Source organism: Protopterus annectens, chromosome 7.part0 (genome assembly GCF_019279795.1).
Source record: "Protopterus annectens isolate FY-2018-M chromosome 7.part0, PAN1.0, whole genome shotgun sequence".
Taxonomy (NCBI): domain Eukaryota; kingdom Metazoa; phylum Chordata; order Ceratodontiformes; family Protopteridae; genus Protopterus; species Protopterus annectens.
The window spans coordinates 1,105,583,594-1,105,597,027 of record NC_056739.1 but is presented as its reverse complement, the minus strand read 5'-3'; positions in this window follow the sequence as shown (position 1 = coordinate 1,105,597,027).

The window sequence follows — 13,434 nt, the reverse complement described above, 5'->3', positions numbered from 1 at the left end:
AGCATAACCCCCCCCCGAACTATTAGCAGCAGGAGTGGCCTTAGGTCAACTGGTGCCCTAGGCAAAAGTGTTACACAGCGCCCCCCACCACACCACTTGGTGCCCCCATCCTGGTCTACCTACAGCAAATAAATACTAGAAAAGTGCCCCTGTAGAGCGGCGCCCTAGGCGGCCGCCTAGTTGGCCTATGCCTAAGGCCGGCTATGAACATATTCTGGCATTGCTTGCTAAAGCCAAAAACACAGCCGCAATGGGCCAAGACAATATCCTGGAATGTTTTCTAAGCAGTTTAAAACATGACTTATCTGAACTATTTTTGTCACTTTTCAATTATTTACTCAAAACAGGCTTTGTACATGAGAATTCAGGACTGCAACAGTTATCCTGCTTCACAAAGATGAACCATCAACCGATTCAAAAATCTACAGACTTATTAGCCTGACTAGTCTAATAAATAAAGCCATGGAACAAAGAATTATGGAAATGATCAATAAAGACATAGGCAACCTTCAGATACTGGACCCAACCAAATCTGGCTTTGTTAAGGGAAGATCATGCCTACTAAACCTGGTAGACTTCTGTGAGTAGGTCACCAAGGCAACACAAGAAGCAAAACTGTTAGGCAATGATTCTGTAATGCACACTGCCATAAAGTGATGCTTTAATGCAGACTGCCATGAAGTGATACTTTGATGCACACTACCAGAAAGTGATGTTGTGATGTATACTGCCACAAAGAGATGTTGTGATGTATACTGCCACAAAGAGAAGTTAAGATGCACACTGCCACGAAGTGATGCTGTAATGCAGACTGCCACAAAGTAATGCTGTGATGCACACTGCCATGAAGTGATGCTGTAATGCAGACTGCCATGAAGTGATGCTTTGATGCACACTACCACAAAGTGATGCTGTGATGTATACTGCCACAAAGAGATGTTGTGATGTATACTGCCTCAAAGAAATGCTATGATGCACACTGTCACAAAGTGATGGTGTAATGCAAACTGCCACAAAGTGATGCTGTGATGCACACTGCCACAAAGTGATGCTGTAATGCAGACTGCCATTAAGTGATGCTATGATGCACACTGCCACAAAGTGATGCTGTAATGCAGACTGCCACAAATTGATGTTGTGATGCACACTACCACAAATTGATGCTGTGATGCACACTGCCACAAAGTGATGCTGTAATGCAGACTGCCATGAAGTGATGCTGTGATGCACACTGCCACAAAGTGATGCTGTAATGCAGACTGCCATGAAGTGATGCTGTGATGCACACTGCCATGGAGTGATGATGTGATGTACACTGTCAGAGAATGATATGATGCACACTGCCATGGAATGTTGCAATGCACACTGCCATGAAATTATGTTGTGATACACTCTGCCATAGAATGATGTTGTGATGCAGTCTGCCATGGAAATATGTTGTAATTCACTCTAACAGGGAGTGATGATATTATGCACAATATCAGAGAATGTTGCTGTGATCTCCATGGTCTGTCCATTTGTTGCATTCATAACCTGGCAGTTAACTAAATGCCAGTCTTTACGGTGCCTTCTGTGTGTAGTCTGCATGTCCTCCCCATGGTCGAGTGACATTTAAAGACATGGATATAGGTGCATGCATGAATGGGTGTGCCTTCCTTGAAGGTTGGGCATCGGGCTGGCACCTTGGCACTGTAACAATCTACTGCCAATCATTAGCGGACTGGAGTTCCACTGTGGTGACCCCTAATTGGGAAAAGCCAAAACACATTACTTTTTCCTTATTACCATCTATATTGAGAGTGACTCTGTTTTGATGTGGATACAGTCTGTGGCACTCAGTTTACTTGTAGAGATATGCAGTCTAAAAGAACTGTTTCATAACCGCATGTCATTCAATTGATGTTGTTGGGAACTTCATATAGTGCTCAACCACATGATTAATGGTAACCAGGAACTTGCTCCATGTGTTAGAAGCTGAGGTCTAGGACACTCTTACTGTCTTGCTTTATGGTGTTGTGATGTTCCAGATGTCAGTATACCCAGAAATATGAAACTTTTGTCTGCTGTAATAGGGTTTTCAAATTGATTGCATAGACTCATGCATAGTACTCAGATGTTACAATCAGTCTCTCCATTATGTACCTATTAATAAACTCCTGGCCAGGCAGTGTCTAACAGGAACTACTTGCCTCCGTGTGCAAGATGAACAGCAGCTGGGTTCCTCCTTGCTACAGGATGCATAGCAGCAGGGTGCCTCCTTGCTGCATGATGCACAGCAGCTGGGTGCCTCCTTGCTGCATAATGCACAGCAGCTGGGTGCCTCCTTGCTGCATGATGCACAGCAGCTGGTTGCCTCCTTGCTGCAGGATGAACAGCCACTGGGTGCCTCCTTGCTGCAGGATGAAAAGCAGCTGGGTGCCTATTTGCTGCACAATGCACAGCAGCTGGTTGCCTCTTTGCTGCAGGATGTTCAGCAGCTGGGTGCCTCCTTGCTGCATGATGCACAGCAGCTGGGTGCCTCCTTGCTGCATGATGCACAGCAGCTGGGTGCCTCCTTGCTGCAGAATGCACAGCAGCTGGGTGCCTCCTTGCGCAGGATGCACAGGGGGGTGCCTGCTTGCTGCAGGATACACAGCAGCTGGCTGCCTTCTTGCTACAGGATGTACAATATTTGGGTGCCTCCTTGTAGAGGATGCACATCAGCTGGGTGCCTGCTTGCACAGGATACACAACAGCTGGGTACCTCCTTGCTGAAGGATGCAGAGCAGCTGTGTGCTCCTTGTGCAGGATGCACAGCAGCTGGGTGCCTCCTTGCGCAGGATGCACAGCCGCTGGGTGCCTCCTTGCTGCAGGATGCATAGCAGGTGGGTGCCTCCTTGAGCAGGATGCACAGCCGCTGGGTGCCTCCTTGCTGCAGGATGTACAGCCATTGGTAACACAGTCTGTATAATTATCAAATTCATTTACAGGGTGATTGCTGTCATGAATGGAAGGGGCACCATTAGATTTGACAAATAATAGTTCATCAAAGTCCATTTGAACAAACTACTGAAAACCACTTTCAGCAAACATTGATGTTACAGCTTTTCCCACTGTTGTGCAACATAAGCTGGAGGGGTGGAACTAGTTTACAGCATTTTGTTTTCAAATGGATATTGCTGAAATATCATTTGCTGGATTGTCATGCATCCAAATGGAGGGAAATTGTTTTGTAAAATTCTTGCAGTTTAGCTGCAAATGCTGCTTATTATGTGATTGGTCTGCCAGTTTTTTTACTCTTGCTTTATACAAGCACTCCAGTGGGCCAGTATTTTAATGAATCTTGCATGGTCTATAAATCACTGCAGTATGTTAGCGCCTTTCTTGATTTGCACACTTCACCTATCCATTTCCTTCTAATTCACCAAGTGACACAGTCTGCAGATGTGAGGTAACATTTAGCACTAAGTACAAATTATTTTGTAATCCATCAAAGACTGTTGCTTCTTATTCCTTATCTGAAATTTAAATATACTCTACGAGAAATATAAACTTTTGCAAAGGTCTTTCTTATCTCTGCTAATATACTAGCATGCATTTTTCAACCTACAGACTCTTTGCAAAAAGGAAAAAATTGCAGGCTGTTAAATCTTGAACAAATTATAGTGAACACTTAATAAATACCTCTGCCTGTTTTGCTGAAGATGAACTTATTAATAAATTAGATTCCAAGATGGCTGCCAACTAGTCTAGTCCTTACTCTCTGAGCTCCTCACAGCTATTTAACTTTTGTTTTTTTTACAACTTTACATCAACCTTTTTCCTCAAATTTTTATACTAAAAGATTTTATAAATCTTTTTCTACGCATTTGGATTATTTTTTCTTCTGGAATTATTATCCTGGGATTTATTTTACCTCAGAACATTCTTGGTCTCTCTGCTGCTGGGACTCCTACTGCTCCAGTCTGTTCCTGGTTCCTGGTATCCTGTTAACTGCATTCGATTTCTGGGCATGGCTACAAAATCTGACTCCATGGGGACTCAGCCTACAAAGGCCAAATATACTTCAATGCTCTCTCCTGAAAAAGATTCAGGTTCAAAAAGACTGAAATCATCTAGACAACCTACAGAAACTTTTAATGTAAGTAATAAAGATTTAAATGGCTCAAATTTCCTTTTAGAAGAACTAAAAATAGCATTAAAACCAATCCAAAGTGCTATACAAAACTTTTCAGAACAGTTTGCAGACTTTAGTAAATCTTTAAAGCAAATAAACAATAGTATTGTTACTATTGAAAATAAAATCTTAGCTTTGGAGGTTAAAACAGACTTATTGGAAAGTGACTTTAAATCTAGAGATAAAACTGTTTCAGATTTACAAGCTAAAATATTGGATCTGGAAGCCAGGAGTCAAGAAATAACATCATTATTCGTGGTTTACCTGAATCTTATGACAATAAAAACTTGTTATCTGTGACTAAAAATATCTTTGAAACAATGTTAAATTGTGAAGCTTCTTCAAAATCTATAATTGTAGAGAGAGCACACAGAGCACTGCGTACAAAGCAAGATTCTTCCACACCAAGGTTAATTTATACTAAGTTACTAAACTTTCAAGACACTTTCCAGATCCTAGAAACTGCTAAAACAAAGAAACAATTCATATGGAAGTCTCACAAACTATCATTTTCCCAAGATCTTCCTGCACAGATCAAATTAAATAGACAAAAACTAGCCCCTATTGTGCTGACTTGATAAAAAGAGGGATTAGATTTCGAATGGCATATCCTAATACCTTGTCTTTCACAGCTAATGACAAAAGATTTGTATGTTCAGATCCTAAAGATGCAAAAGACATTTTTCTTAAAACATTTAAAAGCTTCCTGACACTGTATCTTAATATTCTACTGTTAAAGAACTACAATAAGGTTTGATCTTTTCTTTTCTTTAATCTGACAGTATTTGTGCTACATGATTTGTAATTCTGGTGTGACATAATTATATTACCTTAAGAACTTGTCATGTAATTTACACATGATGGATTTGGTGTGACAGTGTGCAGTGACAGGATATATGCTTGTTAGATTTGTGTGGATTAATAGAAGCATTTAAATTCCTGTATTTACTTTTTCTCTTTCTCTCACATATGCTTGCTGTGTAAATAGATAATATGTTAATTTTACTACAAGCTTTGGAGTTACAGCCTTCTGTGTAAGCTAAATGATTTTTGGAGGGAAAAACATTCCATCTCAACATTCTGGCAAGAAAATCTTCCCTCAGAGTTCCAGCTGATGCTCTGCATGAACATGCACACTACAGTCTCTCTGAGATGGATGGTGATGTCATCATTTGTGAGGAAAGAAGGACAGTTTCAAATACACAAGTCTGCTTGTTTTCAACAAGTATTCAATAGCACTAACTTTTTAATAGATCTGGCTATTATTTAAAGTGTTTTCTCTTCATAAATGAAGGTTGCTTTTTAAATTTAAACAGATTCATGTCACATAATATATTCAGTGACTTTTAGTGTGTCTGCATGACTTCAAAGCAAGCTGCTACTTTCATAAAGCATCGTGAAAATGTTTCTGGAAACAAATGAACAGGTTAGTTTTATATATTAAAATTCTAAAGGATGTGTAAAGAAATGAACATATTTTCCTATTCAGAATATTTTTTCATACAATATTTTATATTATACTGAAGTGTTTAATTTGACAAATGTTACAAAGTATACCTGTTCATATGAAAGTTTCATGTTCTTTCTATTCTCTGCTCTCTCTCTTCTCAGAGGCTGGATGTGATATTTATGATTAGTAGTTTATGTTTAAGAAAGCCTTTACTTATTTGAAAGGTTTGAAATAACTATCTTTAATATGATTAGCTGAATCTACATGTATATATTTAAGCCCTTAGATTTACTGCATTTAGCTTGCTTGTTTCTGTTTTAATTAGATGTTCAAAATGTTTACTTTAAAAGCCTTGTCTTTTCATGCTGTTTTGCTATGTTACATCTATAGCTTAGAAGAATAGTATGGCTACATAACCTAACAGAGTCATTAGTAAAATATTCAAAAAGTAGATTTAAAATTATATGTATGCACATTGTTGTACATTCAGTCCAATATATATGATGCTGTTTAAGTTACTATATAATAATATAATTATACTTTATTCATGTATATTAACTAGTGTTAAAACCTTACAGCTTATAATATTTCATTTTGAATAGTTCCTGTACTATTATTATCTAGTTAATAGATGGATCTCCAGACTGAATTGTTTTTCATTTTGAGATATAGTTGCTTGGTAGTTGTTTTTTGCTTTATTTGAACTATAACTAAATACTCATTCTACAGGTATTAGTGTTTTTATCATACTAATGGTCATGTTGATTAATGAAATTATCACTAAAGTACTAAAGAAGGTTCAGTAGATAGTGCATGACTATTATCTTTAGTTCAGTAATGCTATGCTTATTTACTTATATTATAATGTTACCAGTTGGTTTTGTTATACTTATATATGTTATCTTACATATCTTTCAGTTTTAATTGTATTATTTCTTATGATAGAGTGTTCTAGTTAAGCAGAGTGTGATTTATTTATTATTTACTTGTTTCTCTTTCTCTTGAAATACTTGAGGAAATACATTTAATCACTATAAATTTCAATTTAAGGATAGGAGCTTTAGATTAGTATTAGAAGTAGGGATTAAGCATGTTGGACGCCTTGAAATTAGTTAATTTTGTATATATTTTTAGTAGTATTACTCGGACTTTATGTTATGTTAGGCTTCCTTTGAGTAATTTGTATTCTAACTTGAGGTTATTATTATCTATAATTACAATGTTTTTCATGTTTTCTGCTCTTCCTTTATCACAGGGGATTGGTGGGTAGGCACTAGGGTTAGGATAAAGGTTATTATTATACATTTCATGGTTCTTAAAAAACCTTTTTTCTTTTTTTTTCAACAAATGTTATTTGATGACTTGCTTGAATACTTAAAGACTGTTTTTCTTTTATTTTTTCTTCTTCTTTTAATGTTGTGTTGGATTTGCACCTTGAGTTCACTTTTATAGCATCAATAATGATTATACTTGTAGAATATTCCTGTTGACATAATTTTAGATTCTTGGAATGTTAGAGGCATTCAAGATAAAGCGAAAAAGTCACTATTATTTCATATGATCTTTAAATCACAGGCTAACATTTGTTTTATTCAAGAGACCCATATTTCACGTATTGATTGGAATAAAGAGTTAAAAAATGGATCAAAAGATTATAGCTTCAGGTGACTCATCTAACTCCAGAGGTGTAGCTATAATCATTAAACAAAAATTCATTGGGAATATTATTGATGAGAAATTTGATGAAGAGGGCAGGTGGTGCTTATTTACCGCTTCTATTGTTGGTTTGGACAAACCCTTATTAATTTTAAATCTATATGGCCCATGTAATTCACAACATTTGTTCATTTTAAAAATTTACAATATTCTTGCATCCTATAAGGATCATCATATTATAGTGGGTGGTGACTGGAATGCAGTTATAAACCCTGTAATTGATCGTTCAGCTCCACTGTCACCTATAATCTTCAATCTACTCTGGCTATAAATGATTTGATGACAGAATACAATTTAATAGATCCCTCCGCACTGTTAAAATATAAACAAGAATGATATATATACTTATTATTCTAAGTGCTATCATTCGTGGTCCAGATTAGACTTCTTTCTAATTTCAGATTATATTTCAAAATATATTGTGGACTTTACTACAGAACCCAGATTCTTTTCGGATCACTCAAGAATTTCACTAAAATTGAACATAAAACCCAATATCAAAAATAAAACTATGTTTAATAAGTGGACCTTAAATAATAACTTATTGTCAAATGAAGATATTTGCAAACAAGCTTCAGAAATCCTAAATGAAATGGTGAATAGTCTTGAATCATCAGACATTCCTTATGACATACAATGGGCTGCATGTAAAGCAAGATTAAGAGGTTTATTTATTAGTAAAGCTGCTTTTTCAAAAACAATACTTTAAGAAAGAGGAATTCTTAAAATCAAGAATTTCTTCGTTGGAAAATCATCTTAGTCTGAACTATGATGCTACTTTAGAAAAACAAATTTTTGATTGTCAGAAAGATTTAATTCTGCTTCACCAAAATAACCTCTCCTTAGCTGAACAAAAGCTACTTGCTTCATATTCAGAGTGGGCCCAGGTTCCATCTAAATTGTTAGCGAGAATTATTAAAGTTAACTTCAGAAATCCAAATATTACATCTTTATCTTATAATAACAGATTATATAATACTGATGAAGAGATTATTCAACTTTTCACCTCTCTTTACACTGAGTTATATTCAGGTTCTTCTAATTCTGTTAAAGATAATCACTCAAAACTCTTTTAGACTCTTTGCAGTTCCCTAAACTTAATGATAATCAGCAAAACTACTTTCTACCCCTATATCGGTACAAGAAATCTCAGATTCAATAGATAATCTTAAATTGGGTAAATCTCCGGGACCTGATGGTTTTACTCCAGAATTTTTCAAAACTTTCAAATTGGTAGTTCTTCCCTTTCTATTTAAAGTTTACAATCATATAAGAGTTAATGATATCTCAGATATTCATTGGAACACATCCAAAACCATTCTAATTCTAAAAAATAATAAAGATAAATCTGACCCAGTAAATTATAGACCCATTTCTTTAATTAACATGGATATTAAGATTCTGTCATCTATTCTGGCTAACAGATTGAAACGGATTTTACCCTCAATTATCTCGTCAGATCAATCAGGTTTTATGTCTCAGAGACATGCTTGGGATAATACTCTATCTTTAGAGACTATACTTCATCTCATTAAGAAAAATCCAAACCCTATATATGCTTTGATTATAGATGCATCAAATGCCTTTGACAGAGTATGTTGGAACTTTCTATTTCAAACTATGTTATGTTTTAATATTCCCTTATTCTTTATAAATTTTTAAAAGTTTTATACAAGAATATGTTTACTAGACTATACATTAATGGTCAATTTTCTGCTCGATAAAGATTACTAAAGGAACAAGACAGGGTTGTCCATTGTCCCTTTTCTTTTCAACATTTACTTAGAACCTTTGCTATTGTTTATTACTCAAAATACTTTTCATAACATCCCTAGAATTCTTAATACTAATATTCATTTCTCTGCTTTTGCAGATGATTTAGTAATCTACTTTCAAACTCCATTATCTGATTACAGAAAAATAATGAATTCTATTGATTATTTTTCTTTGGTTTCCAACTATCTTTTAAATTCTACAAAACTCATATTTTTCCCTTAAATCATTTAGCACACAAATCTTTTTGTTTCCAGACGATCATTTTCAGTTTACTTATAATATAAAATATTTAGGAATCAATTTAGAACACAATAATAAATCTTCCTTTCAAAATAATATTAATAAATTATGGAACTCTATATTGTCTGATATGGACAGATGGAAGCATCTAAACCTTTCATTTCTTTCAAGAGTGGCCATTATTAAAATGAATATTCTGCCTAAATTTCTTTACCAATTCTCATCATCTGATCAGATAATTTCAAAAAATGTTTTTGAGTCTGTAAATAAAGCTTTGGCAAAATTCATATGGTTCCCTAAATCTGTTAGAATTTCCTATTCTAGATTGGCATTTTCAAGGACAAGGGAGGTTTGGGTTTACCTAATCTTTATCTCTATTATTTGATTGTCTCATCCAATAAACTTCTTACTATCTCTAAATTCAATAACACTTCTTATCCAAATCACTCTTTATGGATAAAATTATGGTATAATTATGTCATTTCTAATAATTTAAATCCTGAAGCTATTCCCTTTATCTCTCTGGATAGTTTATTTATTAAAATATATATCTACAGTATTTAAACAAAAGATTAGAGATTTCCAAACCTTACTCAAAATGTGTAAACTAGAAAAGATCTCGCACCATGTTCAGCCAATTCATCTAAACCCAAATATATTATTGGACAATAAACTTTTGAACTTAACAAACTATCCTTTAATTAAAAATCTAAAAGTAGGAGATGTTTTGAAATATCTTGACTTGCCTTTATCTGACTGGCGTAAGTTATTGAAAGTAAACTGGAATTACTCACCAATTCTTACACAACTAAGAGCAATAATTAAAACAAATTTGTATCTCTGGTCCCCATAGACTCACAATTGAAAAACCTTAACACGATTATCAAAATACTTTCATCATCTGATAAAATGCTCTCAAACTCATATAAATTAATTAATTCTTTAATGATGGACCACAACTGTCTTTTATCTAATGTTTGGTTGAATTATAATTCCCAATTGTCAGAATCTCAGAAAGTCCTGGCTATTAGACACACTAAGGAATTTATCCCTTTTAAAAATTAGCATACACACAATTAATGATTAATAATGATGCCTACTTTACCCCAATCAAATTAAACAAATTTAACCCAAATAAGTCCCCTTCGTGTTCATGCTGTTCTCATCCCCAAGCAGACCTCCTTCATATTCTATGGTATTGTCATTTTTCTCACAGATTGTGGACATCTTTGAAAGTCAGACTGCAGAAAATGGGATATCAAAAATCCACGCTGACGTGGGAATTTGCTATTCTACATATTCCATTGATTCATCTTTCAAAAGTTGATATTCATGTTATCATTTTTATTTGCTCATTACTAAAACTTTATATAATACAAAATTGGATTGATCGTTCTAAATTAAAATGGGTTACTTTCCAGAAAATGGCTTTTAAATTTATTGATGCTCAAAGATACTTAGGTGGAAGTCCAAAAAAAAAAAAAAGCTATTAGAAAGGTTGTGTTAGAAAAGGTTCTAAACATATTAAATAGTTAATGTTAAATATTTATTTATTTATTTATTTATTTATTTTTTTTTTTTTTTTCTCTCATGTTGCCTAACTTGTATATAGTGTACATATGGTGTATGTTTTATTTCTAAATAACTTATCAAAATCTCATGAAGGTTGTTATCACTAAATGAATTGTTATATGTTCATTTATGCCTTCTTGGTATGTATAATCTTTAAATTGTCTTGCTATTCATATAATTAATAAAAAAAATTTTTGAGAAAAAAAACTTATTAATAAATTAATTAACTATTGCCCCCTCCTCAAGAAATATACTTAGGAGTAATTTAATTTTGAAACCCTTTTAATACAGTGAACATAATACAAAATAATGTTCCCTCAGTTTCTACTTTACAGTGATGCATTTTTCTATTATTTGAAAACTATTATAAAAATATAAATAGCTTGTCCTGTGTTTTATTGTGCACATGTACATGTTTTGTGTTTTTACAGTTCTGCTTCTTAAACATGCATGAAATCTCTGGCTTCATCATTTAGATCATATTCCTTGTTTTAAATAGCCATGCCATCTAAATTCCTCTTGTATATAAATTAAAGTTATTTCAGGCTGATGCAACCAGTACATAATTACCCTACAGACAGTAGTTTTTAAAACCTGCATCTTTATTTCTTCTTTTGGTGGCTTTGAACCCCACTATCTGCTCTTAAAAAAGGCTAAGTAGTACTTGCTATACTTTAAACTTCCTAACCAAGAATACTGCCCACATTTAGCAAGCTATTTATCATTCCAATCCAATAACTATTCCTCCAGATCCACAACTAGCAAAGGGATAATACTGTCAGGTAGCTTACAGGATTAAGGTTTTTGAGCACTTCCTTGAAGTTAAAGGTACAGGGTTTGATTCTTTCCAACTCCATCTTTCTGCTTGACCAGGCCAAGGTCCTAGGGCATCCTGAAAAGGTTGAAGGATAGAATTATTGAACACAAATTTGAAATACGTAGAGAGGTAGCAGCTAATGCTTTGGGAAAGCATATGAGGGAGAAAGGAAGTACACATACATTTAACTTTAGAGTGATTGACATCAGATAGAAGAAAAAAGGGGGGGTGTTAACAATGAGTTAGAAGTATGTGAATACTCATGGGGTCACACTTTTAGAAGCTGATTGTTTTCCAGGTTTAAATACAGCAGTAAGCATTAAACCTATTTTAAAAAGAAGACAGTTAACTTTGAAATAACATCTTGTGTGGATGGATCTTAGTTAAATGTTTACTTATTTTATAGCTATACTGATTTTCAGTAACATTTTGCCTGTAAATACGTCTTTAAACTGAAGTGCTTAATACAACTATCTCCTGTGATTAGTCTTATGGTTTGAATTTACTATTTAAATGAAGCATTTGATCTCTTTTTTTATACACTGATGAAGGGTTGATCCCGAAAGGTTTGTGATTTTTTTTCCTGTTTGGAATAAACACTGCATTTTACCTCAGCGTTTCCAGGTTTTGAATTTTTTTACTAATATAAATCCACTAGAACATCAGCATTATTTTGTTTAATTGTTTACATTTTGATGACTGAGTTACCAAAAAAGGTCAGGCCCATTTTCAGTCAAGACAGTGGAAAAAAGCGTCAAGCAGCAATATATAAAAGTGATAACATGCTTAATTTAAGAGAGCAGCAGAAAACAGGCAAAATAATATTCAAATCCCTTGCAAAACTTCCCCTGCCTGCCAAGATTCCAGAAACCATCACTGATAAACAATTGTTGAATAAATACAGAAATACTACCTTCCATTCAAAAACCAGGCTGGCTTCTGGAGCACATGAAACACCATTACTGCACTGTAAACTATGGCAGATGACATCCTACTCAGTAAGAACAAGGATGTTATCATTGGGACTACAGCCACAGACTTGATTAAAAACTTTTATTTAGGAAACACTCCTATAGCTACAACTTGATTCAAGAACTACATCACAAAGAGAACATTCAGTCAAAAGTATTGTTTAAACCCATTTCTGTCTGCTATGTAAAGGGATGCCCCAGGACTCCATTCTAGTTCCTTTACTCTTCTCCATCTTCAGTAGTAAACATCCCCTTGACCTTCCCCCTCTTCCACTAATCCTATACGTGGATGATGTGGTCATTGACAGATCCAACTTCTCCTGCTTAGTTATAATAATTTAGCTTGAAAATAAACTTCTCCAGCTAAACCAGTAACAGTTAGACGTGGACTTAATTCTTAACAATACAAAAACTAAAGCTATGCTATTCAATTGTTTGTGTCTTTCAGCTTTTCCCAGTTAGGGGTCGCCACAGCCAAACTCCGGTCCGCTAATGATTGGCAGTTGAGTTTTACGTGCTGGCTTGCCGGGCCTAACACACAACCTTCAACAAAGGAACACCAATTCACGCATGTCGTCACACAGAAGAAGTTCTAACTGAGAATCGAACGGGCAATGTCTAACTGTGAGGCGACAATGCTACCGCAGCACCACCACAGCAGTAAAGCTAGACCACCCTTGTTCTTGCATATCAGAGATTGCAACAATCTACCCCTGGAAAACGCCATTGTTTATAT